At 36.8% G+C, this 25,821-nt stretch overlaps 2 long non-coding RNA genes and 1 other non-coding gene across 3 annotated transcripts in view; 1 reads left to right on the top strand and 2 right to left on the bottom strand.

Moving 5' to 3' along the window:
• Nucleotides 1-1,774: 1,774 nt before the first annotated feature.
• On the bottom strand, nucleotides 1,775-1,846 carry trnaa-ugc. The gene has a single exon. It is a non-coding gene; the product is annotated as a tRNA-Ala (tRNA).
• Nucleotides 1,847-9,961: 8,115 nt separating this feature from the next.
• LOC121295243 overlaps nucleotides 9,962-25,821 on the top strand; it is a 60,370-nt gene continuing 44,510 nt past the window's right edge. Inside the window, exon 1 of the long non-coding RNA XR_005946891.1 lies at nucleotides 9,962-10,585. This is a non-coding gene — a long non-coding RNA (uncharacterized LOC121295243). The remainder of the gene's footprint in view (nucleotides 10,586-25,821) is intronic.
• LOC121295242 lies at nucleotides 10,948-17,096 on the bottom strand. The gene is made up of 3 exons (XR_005946890.1): nucleotides 17,054-17,096; nucleotides 16,331-16,546; nucleotides 10,948-10,976 (listed from the first exon to the last, which is right to left on the bottom strand). It is a non-coding gene; the product is annotated as an uncharacterized LOC121295242 (long non-coding RNA).

The raw sequence follows: 25,821 nt of genomic DNA, 5'->3' as shown, positions 1-25,821 counted from the left end.
TTAGCTGATATAACGATACCATTCTCATGCAAAATACAGATTTGACTTTCCCTTTAATAGAAACATTCAAATGATCAGTAGCAATATGCTATTCGGCAATACCACAAATGCTATTAGAAACACCTATTTGGAAGCAAAAGTTGTTAGTCCAGTTTATTTACATTCCCCAGGAAGCTAAAGAAAATAAAAAGATGTATTATTGCCTTTTCTGCCAAATGCTGATAACAGATCACACTAAATAGGTATAAGAGATGATATTTTCAACTGTATTCTCAAATGTTCACTCTTGTCACTTGCTCTTATAGCTCTGTCCCATATTCTTTCTTCCTGCCTCAGAAAACAACAACAAACAACAACCAAAAAATAAATATAAATAAGCAGGGAAAGCCTTGAGCCAACTAAAATGTGTGCAGGGCATTCTTTTTTCAACAGATTAAATTCATGGTCAGCGCCCGAGCTCCAGAGTTCAAAAATAATAAAGACTAAAAAAAAAAAAAATAAAAGGAGAAAAAAAAAATCTCTTTGTTTTCTGGGAGCCTCTGTTGACAGTGTCTTATATTTTTCTCTTTCCCTCAGAGACCAATAAGGCCAGTTCAGTCCTTGTCTTTGATATGCAAATGAGCAGATTGCTTTCATGCAGGGGACACTGGAAGGAATCCAAACAACACAAAAGTAGTGGACCTCCTGCCAATCTGGGAGCTGCGTTGTTCGACACCACAAAAAAAAAAAAAAAAAAAAAAAAAAAGAAAAACAAACCCAGTTTTTATCCTGGCCCCATGTTTACTGAGGATCGGTGTGCGGCATTTAATTCTCGTGGCTTTGAGTAAATTGGTTTAGCGGAGTAATGAGTCTTGCATTAATTCTGTAATACCACACAGAGTGACTAGGGTTTCAATTAGGGTCTTATTTCACCGGGATTTCAAAAGCTTTGTGGGAATCTGAGTGACAAGGTTTTGGAAGAGCCTGGACTGAAATATGTCCAATTGGAAGCATTTTAAATGCATCTGTTCAGTTTTTACATGGGAGCACAGAGAGAAGTTGCCGACAAACTGCGTCTCTTTGCTCTGGACAGACCCTCGGCAGGATTCTTTTTTTCCCTGCTTCTGTTCTTACACAATATACATTTGACAGGGTAGCTGATGCTAAGCTGGGAAGTAAAATCACTGACGGGGTTACAAGCACGATTCAGGCTTCATTGGGTCAGGACGGCAGACAGGGAGAAGATGTCTAGATTCATCCTGAAAACCCCAGTTATTCTCCAAGCATTACTGTGACATCTTCTCAATGTCAACAACCATCACACCTCTTTCAAGTGTTGTTAAATCTTTGACTTTCCCCATTCCCCGGTTTGCAATTGTGCTGCTCCTACAGCTTTATAATGTTGAAGGGATCACATGTCTCAGCACATGATTAACCTTGTTTAAATCTCTAATTCAGGATGATAGCCAAATTGGGTATATATATATATATATATATATATATATATAGCACCTTTCATAGTGGACCACCATCACAAAGCATTTTACAGAGGTAAACTGTGAACTGTGTGTTATATGCAGTCACTTACAATAGGATTTAATATTTATTTAACATCTCATATGAAGCACAAGGAAGTTAAGTGACTTGTTCAGTGTCACACACAGTGAGTCAGTCAGTGGCAGAGGTGGTATTTGAACTGGTGACCTTCTGATTACAACCCCTGGACTTTAACCACTGGACCACACTGCCTTTGTAAGTTTGATTTGATGGAAGGGTGGGGCAAAGAAAGACCACCTGGAGATGCCGGGGATTGAACCCGGGTCCTCATACATGCAAAGCGTGGGCTTTACCACTGAGCTACACCCCCCGTTTCCTAGGCAATTTTGTAGCTTTAAACCATGGGGAAAAAATCCCCTTGGCTCCTAGGAGACGCAGCGATGAAAAACTACACCTACACCTCCATCAATGTCTCGTATTTGATTTGCCGTTATTCCTGGTATGGAACGAGCATGGAAAACAATTGTAATCAAATTGAATGATGTTTTTCATTTTGAGGGGATAAAACAGTTGGTAACCCTAAACATTAAGACCCTAAGTATAAGGCTCTGTTGGTGGATATTCCCTTGACCGCAGAGCATCTTCATATTTTAACTGAAAAGACATTTTCATACTTCAGTCCTAACCCCCTGTAAGTAAAATGCAATACTCACCAAACTGTTTCCTGAGCTGAAAACTGAACAAATTCCCTATGACAAAATGATAGGCCAGCGAGTGACTCAAAAACAGGAAGGTAAGATATTTTACTCAAAATTATTGCCAATTAGCTGCCAGTTCGACAATAGACTTATTCACCACAGTAGTTGATTAATGTGAAATTTTTCAGTTGGCTACCTTGTACTTGGCCTATTTTTGTGTCCAATTAGTATGCTAATAACAGTAATTATGTTCTATACTGCATGTCTCATCACCTAGAGGGTTTTTAAAATGATAAAATAATGAGAATAAACAAGCTGATGCTGACATTCACTGGGCCAGTCTAATTACTTACTGAAGGCTCACTGGGGAATCAACACTTTAGTAAAGAAACGCTTTTTGCTTACTTTGTTTCAAACTGCTATATTATGGGAGAATTTACTCCTCGATTGCCCTTGACACAGGGACCGGTCTACTGCATGCTCCCCCTACACACTGTGCGACAATACAGTCATAATTCTGTTTGTATGTTTTTAAATGTATTTGATTATTGCACAGGCTGGAGTTAACGCATATTGTCAAAAACTATTATCCCTGAGGGGGATATAGTATCTGACAGGAGACTATATTAGTAGTAAATTGTCCCTTGAAGAACACTATATCAACATGTAGTGATAATAATTATCCACTGTAACCAAAATATCCAGTCAATACAGTATATGTTTTGTATTAAACCTTGAAGCTTTATCTGTTTGTTTTCCCAACTGCAGCTTAAAAGGCAGTCCAGGTCTTGAGGCTCATATTGCTGTTTTTGGAGTTGAGGTATTACTGAAAGAGAAGTGTTTATTATTCAACAATTTTTGTATTTTTAGCATGTTTTTGCATGTATAACTTCTTGAAGTTTATCTTCAGAAAGCCGAAGAATAAAACTCCTCCTGACGTGTGGTGGATTTATTCTCTGCTAAACAAAGAAACTCAGGATTCAGGTTTATAGTCAGCTGTAGATATTTTAATCAGTGTACAAGGGAAGACTCTACAAGAGACTGTTAACACAAGTGGGGCTGCAGTTGATATTTATAGAGTTTGTACAAGCTTGAAAATAAGGTGTGTCTGGTGTCTGTGATACCAGAAGCTTTCAGTAGGACAATAAGTTAGGGTGTAGCACAAGATCAAAACAGAGCCAGTGCTATCAAAGAACCTAGGGGTGAGGTGTAATGTTGTCCAGAAGCTTGAGGGTTAACTGCTACCCTTAGCTGATGTAATCACTGTCTGTTGCTGACTAAAAGGCATTTCATATTCAGTATATAATATATATATATATATATATATATATATATATATATATATATATATATATATATATATATATATATATATACTATATATATATATATATATATATATACATATATCTATAGTATATCGCCAGAATTAAATAATTTTCCTCCACAGGAAGTATTTAGTTTTCCTTTTGATGTTCTGTGAAACTGGACTTACATAGGATTCGATACACATGAAAAAAAGAAGAATGTTGCAGTACAGCCTGGAAAAAATGATAGTTGATAAATGATAGAGCCTTGTCCATTCACTAGAACAAGTAACATTCAGAGAAAAACACAAGGGCAGTACAACCTGGCCCTCCCAACATCCTCCCCTTAACTGGAATGTTATATTCTGAATATACATCCATTCATTAAAAACTGAAAACTGTAAATATTCTGTATTACACTGTGATTTAGGTTTGACGCTGTTGTCATTTTCCTTATCGGTTCCCAAGTCTATTACAGTAGGTTTCCATCTTTTCAACTTCCTTTGAGCGGACGCATAGAAACCCCTTCACGTTCCCTGGCCTGATGAGTTTGGGGAGTGCGGCAGGCAGCGCAACACGTTGAAACAAAGTGGCTAATTGACATTGTGCGTGTTTGTCACCCAGCACCGGCGCTCACCACATCCCTCTGAGATCTAAAAACCAAAATCATTAGAACAACTAGGGAGAAAAAAAGCCACGTTATCATAAAACTGTTTGCCAAAGGATGTTTTGTTTAAGGGCTGATTATCCAGCAGGGTCTGCAAACACTTGATAAATCACTTGGTGGCTTTTAAGCTATCCTGTTTGGTAATATGGCAAGACACTTTTTAGAAGTGGTTTTAAAGCTGAAGTTTTGCATAGTTATGTTGAATTGAACGTTAAACATGATTATGGGGTGACCAGTAACTCATTTATTCCATAGTTTACTCCTTTGTGCAACTTAGAAAAACCCTGTTGATGTTCCAGTTTATGTGCAGGGTGCTTTCAGCTGAAGGCACAGGCTTTCTCCATCCTTGAAACCTTCTTGTCACCCTGTCACTGCTAAAACTCAGCTAAAACACCCTGCTCCTGATACTGCTTGTAGCAGCTGGAGGTTTGGAATGTCATGTGCAAGCTCTTGTCAACCAGCCAAAAAGAGTATTTCTTCCCAAATGGTGTCTTATCAAACTGATAAAATTATTCAAGCAATATGTAAGAGGCTGACATATTCAACATGAGCTTTTAAAGGTAACTAATATAGTGTACAGATGTCATCACATGCATACAGTAGCAAATAGAGCACAATTCAAACTTTTTTGTTTAATCATACCTTCTGTCCTCGTTGGTACAACTTAGTTTCTTCTAAGTTTCTTTTGTATTTTAAGAAACATCATTTTGTGCAGTTTTTAAAGCAGCCAGACCTGGCTGACTTTGCTGTCCTCTCGCCCAAACTGTACAAGATGACAACACTTATACAGGGATGGAAATAAGACTCCTATTGCATAGCAGTTTGAACCATTCCTGGTTTTACTATGAGTTTAAAATCAGACACACCTGAACTTGTTACCTATACACTGCAGCTAATCAAACTCATAGTAAAACCTGTAATGGGCGAAACTGCTATGCAATAGGAGTCTTATTTCCATCCCTGCTTATACAATAACAGACATCCTGCACACAACATGATGACTTATATTACCAAAGTGTACCAGCAGCAGGAATTTGTTATTCCAGTCATACTGCGGTAATTAAAGATAAACTGTTAATTTATTAGTAATATTAGGGTATGGGTTTACCAGTAACACCAACTTTATTATCTGTTAATTGAATGTTTTAGGACACTTAAGGTTATGTAAATTGATTGATGGTGTACTCTATGAGAAACACAAGGCAATAATTGGGCACAGCAGATTTCTTCCATGTACGGCCATATTTCAATCAAATTTCAAATATTCTTACTCTGTATTTTCTGTGGTTGATTTTTCTTCTTTCTTTACTGCCAGGGCAAGTACGGCTAGGTACCTAGGAACCAATCAAAATAATGTTTATTTAAACCCCTGAAGATAAATAATGTTTATTTAAACCCCTGAAGATAAATAACATGAAGAAGAAGAACAGGAGTTTTAAAAAATAAATACATTTGTATCCCTTTCAACTGAGAGTTGGGACTGTAGCTGCAGGTTCCAGCAGACAAATGTCATTTAGAAACTGTGATGATTTGGCCGCTGCTATAGAATCCAATAGCATTCTTTATACTAAATCTGGACTACAGTAAGGCTCTCTTGTGTTATCTGGATGGTGGTTCATTTCAGAAGAGAAGCGACAGTTTAGATCCACTCAAAGCAGCCTCTTTGATGGTTCCTCCACTCCGTCTTCTAAGCGATTAAATACTTACAATTTTATTGCATGGATCTGTTGATTAACACACCAAGAAACAAGCTTAATTATAATTAAACAGATATTGATAGAAGGAGGCCCGGCTTTGATCTTGCCGGTTTCCAAAGAAAAGATTCTATCAAAGTCTGCCACTTTCATGCAGATGCTAAGCATATAAAGCACCTCTTTGGCTGTTACACACAAGTGTTGCGATTTATCTTCCCTGCTCATGGATTACAGTATTGCTAATTTGCTTCAAAAAGAAACAGCCCCGGTACTAGAGAACTTGGCTGTGTTTATTGGTTTTGTTTTACTGGGAGACAAAGTACATTTCCTGTTTGCCTAACAGATTTTTTTTTTTTTTTTTTTTTTAATATATTATCATTTTTTATTTTAATGGAAATTTTATCCCGTAATTATCCAATAAATTGAATTTAGAACGAGGGCTTGTGTGGAATGCAATTACATTGCTGAAGAGCAAACAAAGAGAAACCATTGAAAAGAATGGTATCCCATTTAGGGCTAATCTCAGCAGTGCTTACAGAAAAGGTGGTTCAACTGTGAATAGGGTCAACTTCTCAGCTGTTTAGTATCCCGCACTATTATTTAAAAACAAACCAACAGTTAGAATGGGCTTACAATTCACCTGTGTGTGCCACAGAACCAAGTTCTGAATAAAAACATATTCAAATATTCTAGCACTTAAACTCTAGTCCAATTACATGCAAAATAAAGCTACTTGCGGGTTATTGAATTTCCTTATGTAATTCCTGTGGTACAATATACATCTTGCAGTAAATAAGTAGTGGGCTATTTGGGTACCGAGGGGGAGTACTTGAAATCTATTTGTGCAGAACCATGTCCACCCCAAAAATACACTCCGCTTAAGTGTTTTCTAGTTGGATATCGAACAAAAAATAGTAAAATGACAATAAATCATTCTGAACTCAGCCTTACCAATGCAATTGTAAATGTTAAAATGCTGTCTTTAGTATCAGAAATGGCAATGTATAGTAATATAAGATGGTACCTCACTTCCTTTAAAAAACAATCTGACCTGCTGAAACTGGAGCCAAATGGTTACCCTACCTTACTCGCTTTTAAGAACTGCCAGTGACCACTGCTGCCCTAAATTCAGGGGCGGAGCCAGACTTTCATGAAGGGGCGGGTCAAGACTGTCATGAAGGGGGGGATACCTGATACGAAACATACCGTTAAAGTAAACAATATTTTGACATTTTTAATGGATCCACCCGTGAAATAATGCACATAGTAAATCACATCTCCTTTTCCATTCAGAAGGTTGACAGAGAAGGGGACATTTTTTTTTTTTTTAGCTCTTAAACCATTGCTTTAAAACACATAGTCCGAGGGATTAGCGCCTTCAGATTCATCTACAGTGTACACACTGGCCTCTAGAGTTTCGTTTTATGAGCTCATAAACAAGATGCCTTGTTCTTGTGGCTGCAGCACTGCAATGCTGTGCCAGGGAATACTATTTTAAAATCCCACATCAAAGCTCAGTGTCTGAATTGGCGCCAGGCTATAGCTCATAGGTCAGAGGTATCCAAACTTAGGCCCAGGGGCCAAATACGGCCTTCCAGGCCTTTGGAGCCCTTCGCTGAGCCCAGATGCACTTTTTCCAAGCACTTCAAGCAGCCAGTCCACATTTCATTTTTTGTTCAGTTATAATTCACAAAATGTTGTATATGTTCAGTCCAGTTAGTTAACATACCACATCAGTATCGGCCCTTGTAGATTAAAACCATAATAAACCCCCTGATTTAAGCAAATCTGTATCTAATAAAGTCTGATCAAACTAGTTGTAATAATAATATTAGTATTGGATTTAGATACCAGTATAACATCTGCTATTTTGCTCTCAGAAATGAGAATATCTATGGCAAAAAAAAAGTTTGTATGAAATTACAAATGAAAAACATAAAAAGGATTTCAAAAGGGGGACATTTTTTTGCAATCGTACAAAATGTGAGTGTGTGCTTTCTTTTATTTTTTTAATTTTTTTTTTTTTAAATGAGCTCTTTTATATTCTAACTCATTTCAATCTCTAGTCAAACAGGACAAGAGCCTGTTTAAACGTCTCCTCAGCTTATTGTGTTAACGATAATGCAAACTTGGGTCAACCAGCACATATTGGTGCGGTGTTCAAGAACACAATTAGTGCCATGTTGATATTAGAAACCACTGTTCAAATTACACTTTCAAACACCTCACTAGAAAATGTTCCTAATCCGAGTTCTCTAAAGTGCATTACACTGCGGATAATTAACATTTGTTTTTGAGAAGACGAGAGTGGCATTGCAACACTGCACTGACAGGGTTCTGTGTGGATGAAGTCTAGCAGGCTGCGAGCGAGAACGAAAGGTAACCTTGCAATAGGCAGAAGTTGATAATGCAGTAATTGAATTTGGGTTCAAAAACAGCAACATGCTAATTCAGTTAATGTAATATGCAGCTTTAGATAAAGATGTTTTCCTTATTATTTCAGCTTGTACGATTTGTACCACTGTTTTCTAGAGTGAGTGTTCTGGGGCCCTAAAGCTTCCTACCATCTGGCCACCAGGGGGAGGATTATCTCCAGTGAGATGAATAGCTCTTTGTGAGGACGTGCGAGAGGATGAAATGAAGCCTCAGAAAGACTGTGCGCTGAGCCCAGCTGCCAGAGGCAGCTCTGTGAGGCTCTGAGGGACAAGTCAAAGTCAGTCACTGGAAGACGCAGCAAAACGCCTTTGTTAATCTCACAGACTGGAGGAGTCAGCGGATTTAGGATTTATTTTTTTTTGTCTCTTTATGAGCAAACTAATTCACAGATTGGAGATCTATAGGATTATTATTATTATTATTATTATTATTATTATTATTATTATTATTATTATTATTGTTGTTGTTGTTGTTGTTGTTGTTGTTAGTAATGTTACAATATTAATAGGAATAACAATAAATAATACTACTTATAATAGAATTAATAATATATAATAATAATAATAATAATAATAATAATAATAATAATAAATAATAATATTATTATTATTATTATTCCGGTGACATGTAGTGAATCACTATACATATTGTAATAACATTATTATTACATATAATATTAATACAAATGTTTAATTTACTAATGATGATGTTTTCTAGAAACACTTTTTATATTTTGAAAATATTAAACTTTTAAGTATTATGTTTAACAATAACCACCATTAAAACAACATAATAATAATAAGACTATTATTCTGATAATTATATTATGCAATACATAAGTTATCAATATTAATGTACCAAGATTAATAATAATAATAATAATAATAATAATAATAATAATAATAATAATAATAATAATAATAATGTGGTTTATTTGTTTTTTATTTGATAAAACAACAGTATACTGTTATTAATTATAATAACGCAACAATAAAACAAGACGATTCTACTCCTCTTGTTGTTGCCTGTCAATCATACAGTGCTTACATATAAACAGCAATGCAACACCACACACAGCCAAAATGGTCTGCACACTTCCCTCTCCTGCTGTGTTAAATACACAATGCCATTTATAACCATGTAGGCCCAGGATAGGGTGTTTGTTGATGGTCTTTTAATGACAGTCAGCTGTTCCTCACTCCTGTTCAGGTCCCTGTGAGCTCTGTTTATGTCGAACTCCACTACAAGCGTGTCTTTACAGAAAGGTCGCATTTATTAACTGAAATGTACACTCATTAGGCACATATTAGTACTGTTGTTCTAAACCTCATGTTCAATGTAGTTATAGAAATACCTTAATTTTTTGTGTGTGGCTTTAATTCAGCAGCCTAATGTCAAGTTCAGGAATCATTTCAGCTGAAGTTTGAGTCTGTAAATTCAAAATCATTTTGTGTGAACTTGAGGTACCTATAAGGTAAATGCCACTCTAGCATTTGAGGATGCTGGATAACTTTGGTTTTGTGACATATTATTTTAAGAGCATTATGAACTAACATAATTACATACAAACTGAAATTGTACTTATACATGAATATCATTACATTGTATCTAAGAAAAGGTAAATCACAAATATTTCCAGTGGAGCTATTAGTTTATTATGTAACCTTAGTTAGAAACAGTGGAAGGGTTGTCCAACAAACTAGAACATTTACATGACTTTGGCCTTCACACTATACTCCAATAAAATAAAGGTTTTGAATGTATTTCTTAACAGGACATGCATTTATTTGTTTATCTCAAACTAGTAGGTCACACTTCCTCTCAGCATTAGGTCTAACAATGAGTAATACTGCCTCTGAATCCCTCACCTCTAACCTCTATACTAAACTGCCTCCAAGTCTCTCAGCTCTTACCACTAGACCGCACTGCTTCCCTGTCCCTCACTAAACTCTATACCAAACTGCCTCCAAGTCTTTCGGCTCTTACCACTAGACCGCACTTTCTCACAGTCCCACCCACTTGGCCACACTATGGCCTTCCCAAAACTCTGTCCACTTGGTTGCATTGGCATATGTATTCCTAGCAGGCAACATTTCATTAAAGAAGCATTACAAAGAAGAATATGAAGATATTTTTGTCCCGTATTTAATGGCTCAAGCCTGAAAGAAAAAAGAAAAAAAAAGAAATAAAGAAAAAAAAAATCAGGAAGATCCCATTTCAAAGAAGGGAAAACATTCCGAGCAGACGGTCCTGAAGGATTAGTCCAAGAGAGAGGAGACGGGTTGGTGTTTGTTAAGGCCAATGCACGTAAGAAAATTGCTATTTTGTCTTTTTCTTTGTCTTTCATGCAGTATCTAGATGAAGTGCTATGAACTTCGTAGGTTTTCCTTCACCCCATATTGTCTGCCAGCCTATCTGTTTGGTAAATATTTCTGCAGCTGACCTTATATAATGTGTGACATGTTCCCCAGTTCAGATTAGTATGCTAAAGCTAGACAAAGAAATCCATATGTGCTTATATTTCCTGGTTGCTTGCTGCCTTCCATTCCGGGAGTATGAGGGGGAGCTGCTGGATTGTGGGTCTCATTATTCCAGCCCAACTGAGCAACACAGCACAGCACAGCACAGCACAGCACAGCACAGCACAGCTGACGACTGCATATTCAAGGGGGGGGTGGGGGGGGGCAAGTCTGGAGAGCTGGGGATTAAAAAATGAAGGTAAATCAAAACCAAAACCTGATGCAAGCGGCTTTATTTCTACAACAAAATTACACAGTTCTCAAACGTTGCCATTAAAAGGTATTCAGTAGAAATCCCCCCAGTTAATTTCTGAGCGTAGATATATATTTATAGAAATATATGGAGAAAACTTTTAAACTTATATTAAGGATACTCCCGGAATGTTTGGAGTACCATATTTATTCCAAACAATGTAATGTGAGTGCCACTAATGTTTAGCACATCACGAGGCTAAACAACATACTGACACTGAAGCTGTTCAAAGATGGACTGAAGGCAAAACTCCCACCTTTAGCCCCTTGTTCTTTTCTGGTGGTACATTGTTGTTATTCAGTAAGACCAAAATCACGTTCCTTTAGGGAAGGTGGAGACAGAATTCTGCAGTGAAGTTCATTCCGGACCCCAAAACACCTTAGATCTATCTATCTATCTATCTATCTATCTATCTATCTATCTATCTATCTATCTATCTATCTATCTATCTATATATATATATGTGTGTGTGTGTGTCTGTGTGTGTGTGTGTGTGTGTCTTGATAGACAGCAAAAGAATGAGAAGATGGGGTTGGGTAATGTAATTTTCAAATCAATACCGTGTAAGCAGTCATGTGTCTCTGAATACTTATTTCACTCTGATGCGCTGTATTATATAAACCAAGCATTTGCAACCTTGAAGTCTTTCACTGAGAAATAAACCTCAACTATCGGCACTCTGTTTGTGGTGAGAACTTCATTTTTCAGACTTATAAATATTCAAAAGCTTGTGTGTTCACAAGAGACTTGGATATCCTGTTCTTCATAATTAAGACTCACAAATCACAGACTTGAGGATTTCAAGAAAACTTGTACCGCTAAAGCCAAGACTATAGCTCATACTTAAAGTAGCATTTTGTGGTCAGCATCATTACTCTATATTAAGATGGACATGGGCAGCAACTACCCAGTGGACAGTTTACTAGGAATCACTGTACAAGTAAATAAATGAGAGTAAATGCCAGGCAAAGACATGATCGGTTATGCAGTAAATAATACCTACAGCAGTAAGTTGGGTAACAGTGGTTTTGAATGTAAAAGGTTCATAGTGGTTAAATTACATTTTCTTGTGCAGATATTGCATGCAAACCAAAAAAAAATAGCACAGTTACCATATGACACTACTGGGTAGTGATATGTGCCAAGTACAAAATGCACAGGTAACTTTAAGGGAAAGTAACGTTACCATGCTAAAAGAAGGCTTCCGAGAGAACAGGCACTGTAAGGGTTAACACTAACAGCTTGACGGTCGCTTCTTAAGAAACTTTGCCTCATTTCCCCCGGCACCCTTTCTCCCCGAGCCCTGTGCTGCCTGATAGTAATCCCCACGCTGCAGGGCTCCCACACCCACCACCCTTGAAGGAGAGCTGTGAATGAAACTGTTGCCGAATCTTTGTCCACATCTAATGATGCATAAATCCCCCTGAATAGAAACAGAACCCTGAATACTGAAAGAATGAGCTGCTGGAAAAAAGGGGGGAGGGGCTTTGAGAATGAGGTGAGGCTTTATTATTACTGCGCAAAACGTTTTTTTGCTGTTGTTGTTGTTGGTTTTTTGAATGAGCAATCGTCATTTACCCCTTTATTGCCCTGCAGACAGCCAAACCCCAGCTCCTTCAATGGGGGTGGTGGAGCTTTTCTAGGTCTAAGAACCAGAATATTTAAGTGACTTGCGTTGTGGTTGAGTTCAACAGCTGAGACGTTATGGGCAAACTTGATCCTTAGGCTTTTAAACATATGCATATACAAACTGTTAAACTGCCGTGAAAGACAAGTTGACACAAACATCAGCAAACTTTAAAGTTTAACGGCACTAGTTCAGTGGTAGAGGAACAGCAAAATGCTGTTATCGGTATAACTTCCAATAATCTGCAGTTGCAAGACAGTTCTGTAGTCCAAAGATTCAATTGCTATGACTTCCTTTTACAGGAAACTATACCATTGGAATACCATTAAAATGTATCCTGAAATAAAACACGAACAGAACCGATATAACTAAGCAACACAACTGATTTGGGAAACAAACAGTGGTACAGATATGAGTCCACAGCACTGCAATGCAGCATGTATTGGTTATTTGGTATGCCAAAATATGACGTTTATAACTCTGTGGTACCATTCTAACTTCCCTTGTGCTACCATTAGACATTGCATTGCCATTGAAGGTCATTTAATGATGGATTTAACCCATGTCTTTGTCTCACCACTAACCTGTAAAGTTCATCATACAAGTATTTTCCACCCAAACGGTGTGTAAATTCAATGTTACTGCAGTTTTGTGTTTGGTCTTTTTTTGTGTGGTGTTCTTGTGTCACCTTTGTCTTGAAGAGCAGGTCAAAAGGCAGTGCAGTTGTTTTTCTGATTGAATCCACCCTGAGTTCTGGTAGCCTCTAAAGAATTTTTTTTTTTTTATTCCACTACTGTACTTGATTTGCATTTGAATTCCTGCCTTCATTGCTGCTGACTATATTTGAAAAAGGAAAGGAAAAAAAAAGCCCCTCAAGCACGACTGAATTTCGATGCAGCTGAAATGATGCAACATACTGTTGCCTCAACACTCACTCTCCCTATGGAGAGCTACTGTCCATTAAGCAGGCAGTATGAGCAGCCATGTGCGGATAGCGTATACAATAGACTCAGTGTTACAGATCAGGGGTGCTGACAGTGTTGTTCAATGGGGGTCACTTCTCTGTGAGTGTGGTGTGTTCAGAGAGGGGGCACAAAAATCACTAGTCATGTCTGCTGTTTATTGCTGCCTTGGGATGTACCAGGACTTGTTTCATAGGGGGCACAAGAATAACAAGGGCAATACAATACACAGGCCTTTTTTAAAAGGTCTTATACAGTTCAGTCTTTACACTAATAACATCAAACCGCATTGTTGTCAGGCCAGTACCATGTAACAATTTAAAATGCTGTCAATCTGCAAAGTCAACCTTCACTTGCATTCAGACTCAAGTATAGGACACGTCCTAGTTTTTCTATACAACATAATCATGTGGAAGTAGAAATAAAAATACTATTACCTACGAAAATATTTTGATTATTTTAAAAGTGCTGCAGGCTGTTTTTATGGGCACCCAAACTATACAACAATATTTTTTTTTTTCCTTTAACCCAAAGTACTGTTTGGTTTTAATATCTGGATCCTGTTTAGTTTGTGTTTGAAATGATCTGTATTAAATCGGTTCTAACTTTTATTTAAAAAACTATTTTCCCTAAGAGTAACATACATTTTCAATAAACTGCTACAAGAGCATTTAAGAGTATTCCTCATACTGAAGCTGGCAGTTCACAAAATATTTAATAAACAGCAGCTTTTTGCTTCAAAGAAAGTACAGTAGTTTGCCAATATACAGATCACTGATTAATAAGGAAATGGTCCATTTTTATCAGCTATCTAGTAAACTGTAATGTGCAACACTGATAGCATATAAATATGGCCTATCAGAACATCAACGTGGCAATTAAAAATGGAAGCTATCAGCACAAGTGCATATTTCGAGCTATCGAGCTATCTTGTCTTATCTAGCAGAGCATTATTTACCTAGTCAAAGGAGGGATTCCTTTAATACCAGAAAGCACCGATGGCTTCAATATACCGTCATACTCTCAATACTGATTACGGTTTCCACCACACATGGGGACATTAAGCAACGGAAGCAGGGTTTAATAATCCCCATGATCTCTCACTAGCTTGCATTGTCTGCCGAAACGTGCCACAGATATCATCATTCACACAACTCCAGAACGATTAAAAAGAGCACTCCACCGGGCACCCAAACCAGGAGAACGAGGGTGGTATTAATCTTGTCACTAGTACATGCTAATGGTATTGGTGAAAGCGCGTGCATATCCTACAGATGTGTTCTCATTATGGGCACAGCAACAGATTGACAATTTTTCCTTGACTCTCATCAGTTCTGCCTCGCTGCTTCATGCTGCATGAGTCAAGGCTTTGGTTTTATGCCACAGCCATTCAATTCAAGCACCAGTAGGACCACATATTAAAAAGCACCTCGTGCCACTTCAGCGCTGCAGATGGCCTTTGCATCTGGTAAGAGCTGCTTTTCAGCAAGTCAGCAATAATTCAGTTTAACAACTGTCTCCTTGACAAGTTTAGTGTCATACTCTAAAATTACATGGTGACAGGTTTCTCTCTCTCTCTCTCTCTCGCTCTCTCTCTCTCTCTCTCTGTCTCTCTCTCTCTCTCTCTCTCTCTCTCTCACTCTTTTTTTTGAAGACCACAGCACAAATGAACCTTTTTACTGCTGAATCGTTAAACATTACACAATCGCTTTTCTTGTCTTTCTTAACAGGGAGAGGTGTCAATTCTGAAAAAAAAAAGTATGACATGTTATCAATATGCATAAAAACATAGCGCACAGACCCAGCTGTGATCCAGATTAGACATCTCTACCACTTTCCATGCATGGATTTACAGAACTGGAGGATTTATTAAAAAAAAAATAATAATTGGTACCACAATGCTATGAACTAATATAGACTGGTAATACATGTAGTGCCATGGTACCTAGTCAGCACCTGTGCTACTGTACCATTTTACAATATTGATTCCTAATGCTACCGTTGGTTTTCAATGGTATTATATTGGTATACCAATGTTAGGTTTTCTTTTACTTTTCTGAAAGACCGTTAAAACAAGAATCTGTCGATCTGGACTATGAAAACTATCTCGTCTATTGATAAAAATCTGCAGCGATTGAAAACCATGTCTACCTGTTGGTTGTTTGGGGTGTCTATTGGTTAAGGCCCAGTTGCTGTGACCAGGTGTCCAGTCCAGAAAGTACAGGTGAAACAGATCATTGTGTATTGATAAATTGTGACTCGTGATAGAGGTCATGATCTCCGACCAAAAGCACCTCGTAGCTACTTCTAGTTCAACAATTTTTTTTTTAATATCTTTTAATTCAATTTGTACTTTCAAATCTGGTATTGGTATGTTACCTTTTCGTGGTAAACACTGTTCCTGGTTATCTCTATTACAATATATGGTCACCAGGGGGCGCCAAGCTCAAGGTAAAACAACAATAAATCAATAGTTAATATAACCAATTGAAGGGGGCCATAGCCTCAATTTTTTTTTCACACCAAATTATGACAATATGTATGTACCAGTAAAATACAATTCACAAAATAAATGGTTGTTTTATCAAATAAATGTAATGCTTGTGAAAAACACAAGCATAGCTATATCACAATGTGGCACAATATCCTGTTTCACAGATTTTATTATTCCATAGTTGTCGACCGCTTTACCTTTGTTTTGCTCACGCAGCAAACTTCTGGCATCTCCGTCGAAAACCAGAGCCTTTCTTGGACGCGAGTTCTCTACAAACGATGGGTTATTTCACTGTGGGACCTCAGGGGATGTATCAAAGACTTCCTCCCTCTCGTCGGCTGGGGTGATGGGCAGCTGTTTGTTTTTACTGCTCCTCTAGACGGCTCTTCATATTCTGTTTGACTAGCCCAAGACTTAGAAGAAACAAACGACATTGCTTATCTTTTCAATTTTCATTTCTAATAAAATATTATTTTATTTATCTTAACAGTTGGGGTTCTGTCCCTTCCTGGTAATAAACCGGATTTCTTTTATAACCTAGCGGATACATGAGCTGTCTACAGTTTCTTTAAAAGTCTGTCTACTAAGTACAAATACAATAGTGGTATAGTGCAAACCTGCATGCGTGTCCAAATAATTTAGAATTTAAGTGGCTTCATGTACAGTACTGTACAATAGGTAAAATGAATAGTTTGCAACATAAAGCATACATGGTGTGTGTGTGTGTGTGTGTGTGTGTGTGTGTGTGTGTGTGTGTGTGTGTGTGTGTGTGTGTGTATATATATATACATACATATATGAGCAAGAGAGATAGACAGATAGATAGATAGATAGATAGATAGATAGATAGATAGATAGATAGATAGATAGATAGATAGATAGATGTAAAATTAACAAGGCAAATACACCTTATATTTCACCTTTTTTCTTTATCAGCATAATTCTTCTTTTCTTTCTCATTTTTCACTGTTCATTTCTGGAAGATTAAAATTAAAAATATTGATTTACGGTTTATAAAATTTATCAGCATTTACATAATTTAATTAACGACGAATCAAAAAAAAACTGGCAGCATATATACTCTAAGTTATTTGATTGCATTTTTTTAAATTTATTAATAGGCCTTGTAAAATCAGCCCATTTGAAACCCCCGCCAAACAAAACAAACAAACAAAAATAAATAAAAATAAACATTGATATTGACTTTATTTTTCTAGCTATAGGATTTTAAAACAATCTTTAAAACGTTTATGTCTTGTTTTGTTTCAATTCTACTCACATTAGTCTCTGGACCAGAAGCCAAGACATAATAACATTAGCCCCCAAAGCCGGCATGAACAGCCCCACTAACATCCATCATTAATAGACAAGGAAGAAAGGTGGTTCCCCAAGTTAAGTCAGTAAATAAACTAAAACATGCAATTATACAATTATTAAACTAGGTTATGCTGTACAATAGTCTGTTCTGATTGTTATGTATAATGACTGCAATCTATCTGCTGCTGCTCCCTTCTACATTGACAGTTTACTTTGATCCAGTAGTGGAGAATGGCAAGGTGCAGGCAGACACAGGGTCATATTAGAGTGAAGTTCACCCAGCAATATAGAGCAGAAAATGAACATGATGGTTAGGATTGAAGTGAAACCAATCTTATCGCAACTGATTAGGACCAGAATTTGTGTACTATTTACATGGCATTCCCAATCAAGAAACCTACAGAAATAATTACAATACAGCCCCTATAATGTACAGTCCTGTAATGTAAATATCACAGACCAACAGGTTGTCTCCTGTACTAATACTTCACTCCCAATACTTGAAAGAGCAACCACAGTTTACTTGGGTGCTGACAATCTACTGTTAAAAATATCAGCACTGAAAGTAAATGGATTAGTAGTTGAAAGAGTTCCACTATTTGAATTTCAATTGTATTTGGCAATGCAAGCTTATACATGTATTATAACCGTTATTAATCCTTTTCACTAACGATTAAGGATTTTTTTTTTTTTCGCCCAGCAATGTGGGGGTGTTTCAGTTTTATTCTTCAAACCTCACATTGCTGGCAAGGGCCAAATTGGCGAGGCACCAAAACAACGCTCTGTTTAGTTCTTAAACTATTAGTTTCTTCGTGCTGAGTCTCCGGGAAATCAAAAAAGAAATAAGCAGTTCAGTAATCTTTAAAGAAAGCAGGATTAATAAGGAAAATGTACAGATTCAACTTGAAGGAAGAGAATGAAGCATCAGAGGGATATATTATCTGCATTTTAACTCTTTCAGCGTTGCAGACCTGTAAATAAAAGATAATTCCATAGAACTGCGTTAACTAATCTTTAGGGTTAGGTTTATGTGTTCGTATTAGTAAAACAGTTACATATCTTATATCCTGTAGTGCTGTATATGTAGAGGTATGCAACCTCCTTAAAGAAGGCCTTGTGTTCTATTGTTTATTGTTATTATTTCAGGCAGACTTATTTATTTATTTACGTTAAATGGTTCTCTATTTGTTGCATGTATTAAACGCCCACGTTTAATCGATATGTGTAATTAGCAATGGTCTCTATTTTGCTAATGACCGTTCACACGCTAAACAACACCCCCACACCAGTAGTCTTGCCGTTAAAAATATTTTCAGCTGCTACATTTCAAGCTGTGCATGTAATATTGAACAGAAAGGAAGCGAACTATGGAATCGCAATTACACTGCTCTGACTAATTGTTTTTGTTTTACTGTACGCTATTTGTCGTAGTTCGGGACTGTTACCTCTCAGTTGAAGTTCAGTGCAGATCAATTTGACCGCCTGTCTACTGGGTTCATGAATTGGACTGGGGGTACCATACAGTACTTGTTCCGCAGCTACCACTGTTAAAAAACTTAATTTTGAATGATCTTTGCTTTCAACTCTCTAAAGCGCTTGCAAGTGTGTAAATCGTGGGCTTTTAATCCCAAGGCAAAGACGGTATTGCACATATATATAGAATCGCTCCATCTTTCCCCTCGTCTTTCGTTTCAGTTCTCTCTCTCTCGAACAGATAGTGATTACATTGACCGACCCTCTACCCTCTATATATATATATATATATATATATATATATAATATATATATATATATATATATATATATATATATATAAAAGAAAACAACTAATTCTAAAAACTATCATAAATAAAATGTGCTGCATTTAAATCACAGAAATGTGGCACAACCAAAGCTTATGGTACAAATAAGTTGATTTTAAAATTGCAGGTACAGTGTTTTGGCTAGCTATCACCCTTGTATAAATTGTGTGCAGATCAACTTGGGCTAGAAAGAAATATGTATAAGGAGAAATAATATTTTGTTTCATTTTTACCCTTAAAGAAAAAAAAGTTATTTGTGTGCGGCTCATGTTTTGGCTGCCTAACTGTGACAGTATTGGAGAGCTACAAGTATAGATGTAGCTCGCTGTAGAGCTAGCCAACTTAGAACACTGCCAGACTATTTGTTTCTACAACAACCTTCTAATCATGGTGCCTAATAGAGCAGGCAGTGACAGTATTAGTTTGAGAAGTGCAATTATTTAATCTGCTTCAATTTATATAATTTATTTTCTTTAAATTATTCTGACATTAACTTGTATTGCACGTATTGACAGCATCATCAATCATGTTCATATTATATTTTAAATATGTTCTTCCCTCCCAGTTTAATTGCTCCAGTATGTCGGGTTCCTGTTTGGAAGTCAGGGCTTTTTTTCAGTAGTGGGGTTGAGAGCTCTGAGTTGATATTCTCTGGGCTGAAACTAAACATGCCAAGAAAACTGATGTCATTACTTGAGAAATTCCTCAAGAAATGATTTCACCCGCCTGGGGCTGGGATGGAATGAGTAACTCATGTGTCTCTAATGAAGGGGAGATCTCTGGTTACTGGAGTTGGCATCAAAAACAGTAATAGTGCAGAGCAGCCCATTAAAGCACAGTGCATTAACTAAAAACAGAGCCACTCTGTTTAAAGACTACATACGTTAATGTAAGAAATAAAGATATCATTATTGTTCTTATTGGTAGTAATGCTAAATGATAGTAATCATATTGTGGAATGGGCATTTTAATTCTTGTGAAAATATCAAACTTTTGCTTTATATTAAACGACTATGAAATGTATGGATATCAACAGGGATGAATTGAATAGCTTTTTTTTTTTTTTTTTTTTTACCCCTGATGTATACAATATTTATCAGGAACCCAGTTCTAATTACAATATATGGTAGGTCTACATAAGGTCAACTGAAAGCAATAGGCTTGGTTGTACAAAACAGTAGTATAAAATATTTCCCAGACATATATAGAATCTGGGAAAGAGTTTGTCTGTGTGTTTAGGGTTTGTGCCTAGGGTCTGGATCGCATCATAAATTAGGGGAGCTTCAGTGTGAATGAATCTTAATTCCCAATTCAGATTCCAAATCTCTCGCATGCTCAGCTTGCATTCATTCCCAGATCCCTGCATGACAGTTCCTTGATTTGAAACGAACGCATCCAGTTTTGTAGAAATCAGTTCACACTTCGCTATTGTACACTAATGCCTCATTTCCACTTATAAGCCAAGGGCTTGCATGTGCATGTGTTTCTACATAGGAGATACTGGTCCTTTATCAGCCCTGAGAATTGCTTTAAATAACAAAGAGGATAACTGACCTGTCAGTATTTTTGTGCCATACAATGCTATAGGTTTTATGCATTTGTTATCTGCAAATCTAATTCTATAGTACTGGCTTGGCATAGTAAATATGCTGGCCTAGGCTTCAGTGTTTTTAGTCTTAATAGTCAGCTAAGATTAACTGTGATATCAGCCTGATGTGCTTACCTGTTATTGAATAAAATAAGGCAGATCTCCAAGTTCAGCATTCTAGCGACAGCGAGCACGTGGACAGATTTTCTATTCATGTAAAGGAGTCATGTATTTGTTAGTTGGTGTGGCTGGCAGTGGAATTACAATACATTGCTCTACCATCCCAAGCTCAAGCTTACCCCTAATTTGCTTGTCTCATTTTTACTTGATTGAGATTGCTCTCTATTGTCTGATTGTAAATTACATTCAATCTCAGCTCTCACTTGCGCTCTGCGCAGCATTCAGCTGCAGTTGAGGGGGAGAATTAGGTGACAGACGTCCAGTGTTTGAGTTGGCTCAATTACAAAACTGGAAAATGATGCAGCCAGGATCTCAACCAAAAGCATTAAGACGCAAATCTTAAATGTAAAGTAATATACACCTGTACGCTTTTAGAAAACATAGGTCAGATAAACGTAACTGAACACTGATTGAGTTTTTCAAATAAACATGAAGTTCAAAACTATTAATTCATAATAAAACATTATATATATATATATATATATATATATATATATATATATATATATAATATATATATATATTTGTATTAGTATTATTTTATGCACTTTATCATCTTGTTCATAATTTGCATTCAATGGTCAGTGTGCTGGTTATGATGTTAATTCTTGGGGGGGGGGGGGTAATTTTAGTTTTAGTTTTGGTCTGCTTTACACAACAGATCAAGACAGAAAAAAATGTCGGCAGACACTTACTGTAGCATCTTTATTTGCTTCACATATAATTTACATATTCAGGGTATGTTACAGTAGTATGTTAGACTACCTTTACTATAGTACAAAATGCTGTATCTATTTTTAGTGTTCAACATGTTGAGCTGTGTGGGGTCTGATGCAACAGTCAGTGCCATCAAGAATATTGGGAATGATTCCATCAGTCCCACCAGAAAATCCACTGATGGATATTCTAAAGCAGTTTGCCTTACCAGGGAATCCACTTTAATTGGATGCACCACTTTTTTGTAATAGTAATAGTAGGAATCTCAGGATAAGTAGAAATTGGTGGTTGATACAATCCAGGGTGTTTGACCAGTGGTGTAAAATTCTCAACCAAAGCTGGTATTGGTTGATTCAATCAGGACTGAATTGCAACCCAGTCAGAGATATCCTTGGGTGTTGGTATATTCTTTAGATATTCATATGCAGAACTGTTTTCAGCTCGCCTGATTTTTTTCTTATTGGAGGAGTCATGACAGTCAGATAATCACAGCAATCCAAAGGGAGACCCAAAGACAGCAGGGAGACAGCTCACAATAAATAGCTTTGCCTTGAAGGTAAGATTTACTCAATTAATGCTGAAGTCTTAAATCGTTTTTTCTTTTCTTTATTGAAAGGTGTTACAATTTCTCCCAGAGTATATCTGTGAAACAGCTGATTGAGTGTTTCCTGCGTGGCGCCCAATGAATCTCACACCTCGCACAGTTATATTGACTTATTTTGCCCACAGACACAAAAGCGAAATATTTGCCTTTTTGCTCATTGCAGTGTGCTAGCCATTCACTTTTAGAAATTAAATGCAGATGACTTTAAAATATGACCTGATTTACTAAAAAAACAAATAAAACATAAAAAAAAACCTTGTGCCGTCATAAAAAACAGTGGCAGAATAAATAATTGGACAGTAAGGTGACTAAGAAACACTCCTGTGAAAGACATGGATTTATAACATGATTTATAGATAACCTTGGGCTCTGGGATTCTATGGAGTTAATCTTTGGTGTAAACTTGATATGTTCTTATAGCTTAAGATGATGTACTGCATTTAAGGTTGTAACTTTAATAAATCAGGTTGGTGCCTTGGTTATTTTAAATGTTGGGTTAAGACAAACTATATAAGCAGTATTTATTGGATAATTAGAATAGGATCACTTGTGGTGTTTTACATATTTTCACGGACAGAAAGACAATAAGCATTCTCACATTCAATATGGCGTTTAGGTCCGCCAATGTTTAGATCAATTGACTAGACGCCTCTGTGTCCTAATGTCATCATGTTTGTATAAATTAATTAGGTAGCAAAGTGGTTGATTCAATAAAGCCATTTCATATTGGCTGAACAGCAAAGGGAATGCAGTTTTAAATTAAAATATGCTGTAATTGAATACCACATATGATAATAAATGTAAAATTTGAAATAAAGTAAAAAAATCTGGGGATGTTCATAAGATTCAGTGTAACTGTCCCTTCTTTGCAATGACGCTGCAATTTAACATCACTGGAATAGTACTTTGACTATAGTAAGCTACAATGTGTTTTAACTGTAGCCTAACCAAATCCCTGCATCATTTATTATATTCACTATCCACGTAATTACCCCCATCCCTTGAGATTCAGATTGTGTTGCTGTTTGTCTTTCAAGTCACTTTCACCTTTGCCTGCCTGTTCCACCAGCACTGTAAGTCTAGGGAATCTCTCAGTAAAGCCAACGGCTGAGCTGTGATTGAAGAATCACATCCCAAGGCTCAGCTCTGTTCATTTGGCTCATCAAACCCCACTGCTATAGTTGTGTCTTGCCTTCAACCACAATAGTTAAAAGAGTAAGTAGTGAGGTTCCAAAAAATATAGCGTTCTACGTCCCCTTGTGTTGCTACAACTGTTTAAATAATGCAACTGTCATTTTTCTTTTCATTGTTAGCATCCTGACAAGTTTTTTTACACTTATAACATTAAAGTCTGTTTCAGAGCTATTTTCAGATATAGTGTGTTCAGGTAATTCAAGAGGAATGTAATGTTTTGGTGACTTCAAAAAGTTGTTGGGCTGTCCAAGCACTGTCCAACATCATTCAAAACAAATCAATAAAACTCACAGCTCTGGGAAATAGACAGAGCGATTGTAAATATCATAAAAAGGTAAGGGATGGTAAAAAAAAAAAACAAATAAAATTGCCACTTTTTTACTTGCTCTTTGTGTAGCAAATCAATTAAAGGTGAAGTTATTTTGACCTTTCGAACTTTATGCCCATCTCGATATTAAGTGAACTTTTTCCTGCCCCACAGCATCCTGTTTTGTGCATCAGTCCCGCGATTTACATCAATATGCAAAGTCAGCGCATAGCTTTTTAATTTTTTTTCCCTCATGCTGTTGTATAATACAGACAGAAACGGACATTTCTTGAATTTATTTCTGAGCTTCACTGATCAGCTGCGCAGTAGGGCTCCCTGTCTCGCAGACCCCTCTCCCAGCAGCTGTTCCTCTCTCCTTCCCCGCAATGTCAGCAGCCCATGATGTTGATGTTCTAATAAAATTCAAGCCAAACATTTTGAGACATAAAATAAATTGGATTATTTATTCATCTTTCTAATAATCTTCGTCTCATCAGCATCCTCGAGCCACATGGAAAAGTCCATTGAAGTTGGGTTTGCTGGTTCCATACCAGTAAGTTTGTCAAAGGGAGTGTCAATTGATGCCAGATTTGTAATGTATGTGAGCATAACTTTGCATAAAGTAGTACACATGAACTCTGCTGTTCTGGGTTCTGGTCTGCATTTAAAACTAATTTAGTGAGAAATATACATGTCACTTGCATAGCTAGCAGAAATAGAAAACATAACATTGTGAAATCCATTTGTAATACGGGTGATGCATTGGCCAACCCAGTGCCCGGTGAGTAATGATGAGTTGAAGACTTCAATAGCCCAAACACTGGGAGAGGGGAAGGGGGTGTCTTCACTGAAGCTAAATTCCTAGCGATTCCTTCCCAGTCACTTACATTTAAACAGCATGCAAATTCACATTTTTAAATGGGATTTTTTAAATTTTTATGGTCTCAGCTTTTGTGTTTCTAATCATTTTGAGTGGGTCTTATTTTATACTCAAATATTGCGGTTAATTTCATTTTTAATACTCCCTGTGTTAGGGTGCTTTGGCCTGGGTTCAGGTGCAGCTGACAGGTTATTTTTCGCCTTGACATTTGTAACACAGGCTATATCAGCAGAATGTCTCTACAGCTATAATAGCCAGCTCCATCAACTGAAAAGGCATTGTGTACAGATACTGCATTGACATCAACACCAAATACCAAAAGAAACCTAGTAATGATGATTTCTGAAATTTGTTTTGGATATTTTCATAGGTTATGCTTACCAATGAGTAGCAAATGTACTGCAAATAAAGCCACTGTTATTAAAATCTAACATCAAATTGTGCAAGTTTTACAGTCAGAAATACAGGGGGGTCCCTATTGCAAGTAATTTAATAATGAAATCATATATTTCCTCGACCTTTTGGATCCATTAAATAAACCCAATTTTTAGCAGACCGCTTTCATCGTCCTAACATTTTAGAAATGAATGTTGCAGGTCCAGTTTTGTTAGCTCTTCTGTAATCTTAATACAAAAATAGACACCCCTTGCTCATATACTGTACTTATAAAAGTATTTTACATTGCATGTTTTGGCAGTGAACCTCCTTCTCATAAATTCCTGTTAAACCGCAAATATTACACTATTTGTACAGATCATAAACCATTGCCTTTGCTGGTCCCACTGCTGACTTTGCTTGTTTCATAGTCACTCGTGGTATAGCAATGGCTGGTTGCTTTGTGAAACCTTGTTTTGAAACTCCCATGGTGAAGAGAATCTGCATGAGTGGAACGTGATTCAGATGTGGTGCATGATCTGGCAATGGTTAACCACTGTACTTCAACATTGATCATGTCAATAGTTCATGGTTTAAACATGAAAAAAAAAAAATTCTCCTGGCATAAATTTAAAAGACATTTTATAACAATGACTAGTACCAAAGTACCATATTTAAATATTATGAATCCAACCTTTCACTGAGCTAGAGGCTGAGCAAATGC

Source organism: Polyodon spathula, chromosome 20 (genome assembly GCF_017654505.1).
Source record: "Polyodon spathula isolate WHYD16114869_AA chromosome 20, ASM1765450v1, whole genome shotgun sequence".
Lineage (NCBI taxonomy): Eukaryota > Metazoa > Chordata > Actinopteri > Acipenseriformes > Polyodontidae > Polyodon > Polyodon spathula.
The sequence above is the reverse complement of the archived record's forward strand: the minus strand, read 5'-3'. Positions and strand labels throughout refer to the sequence as shown.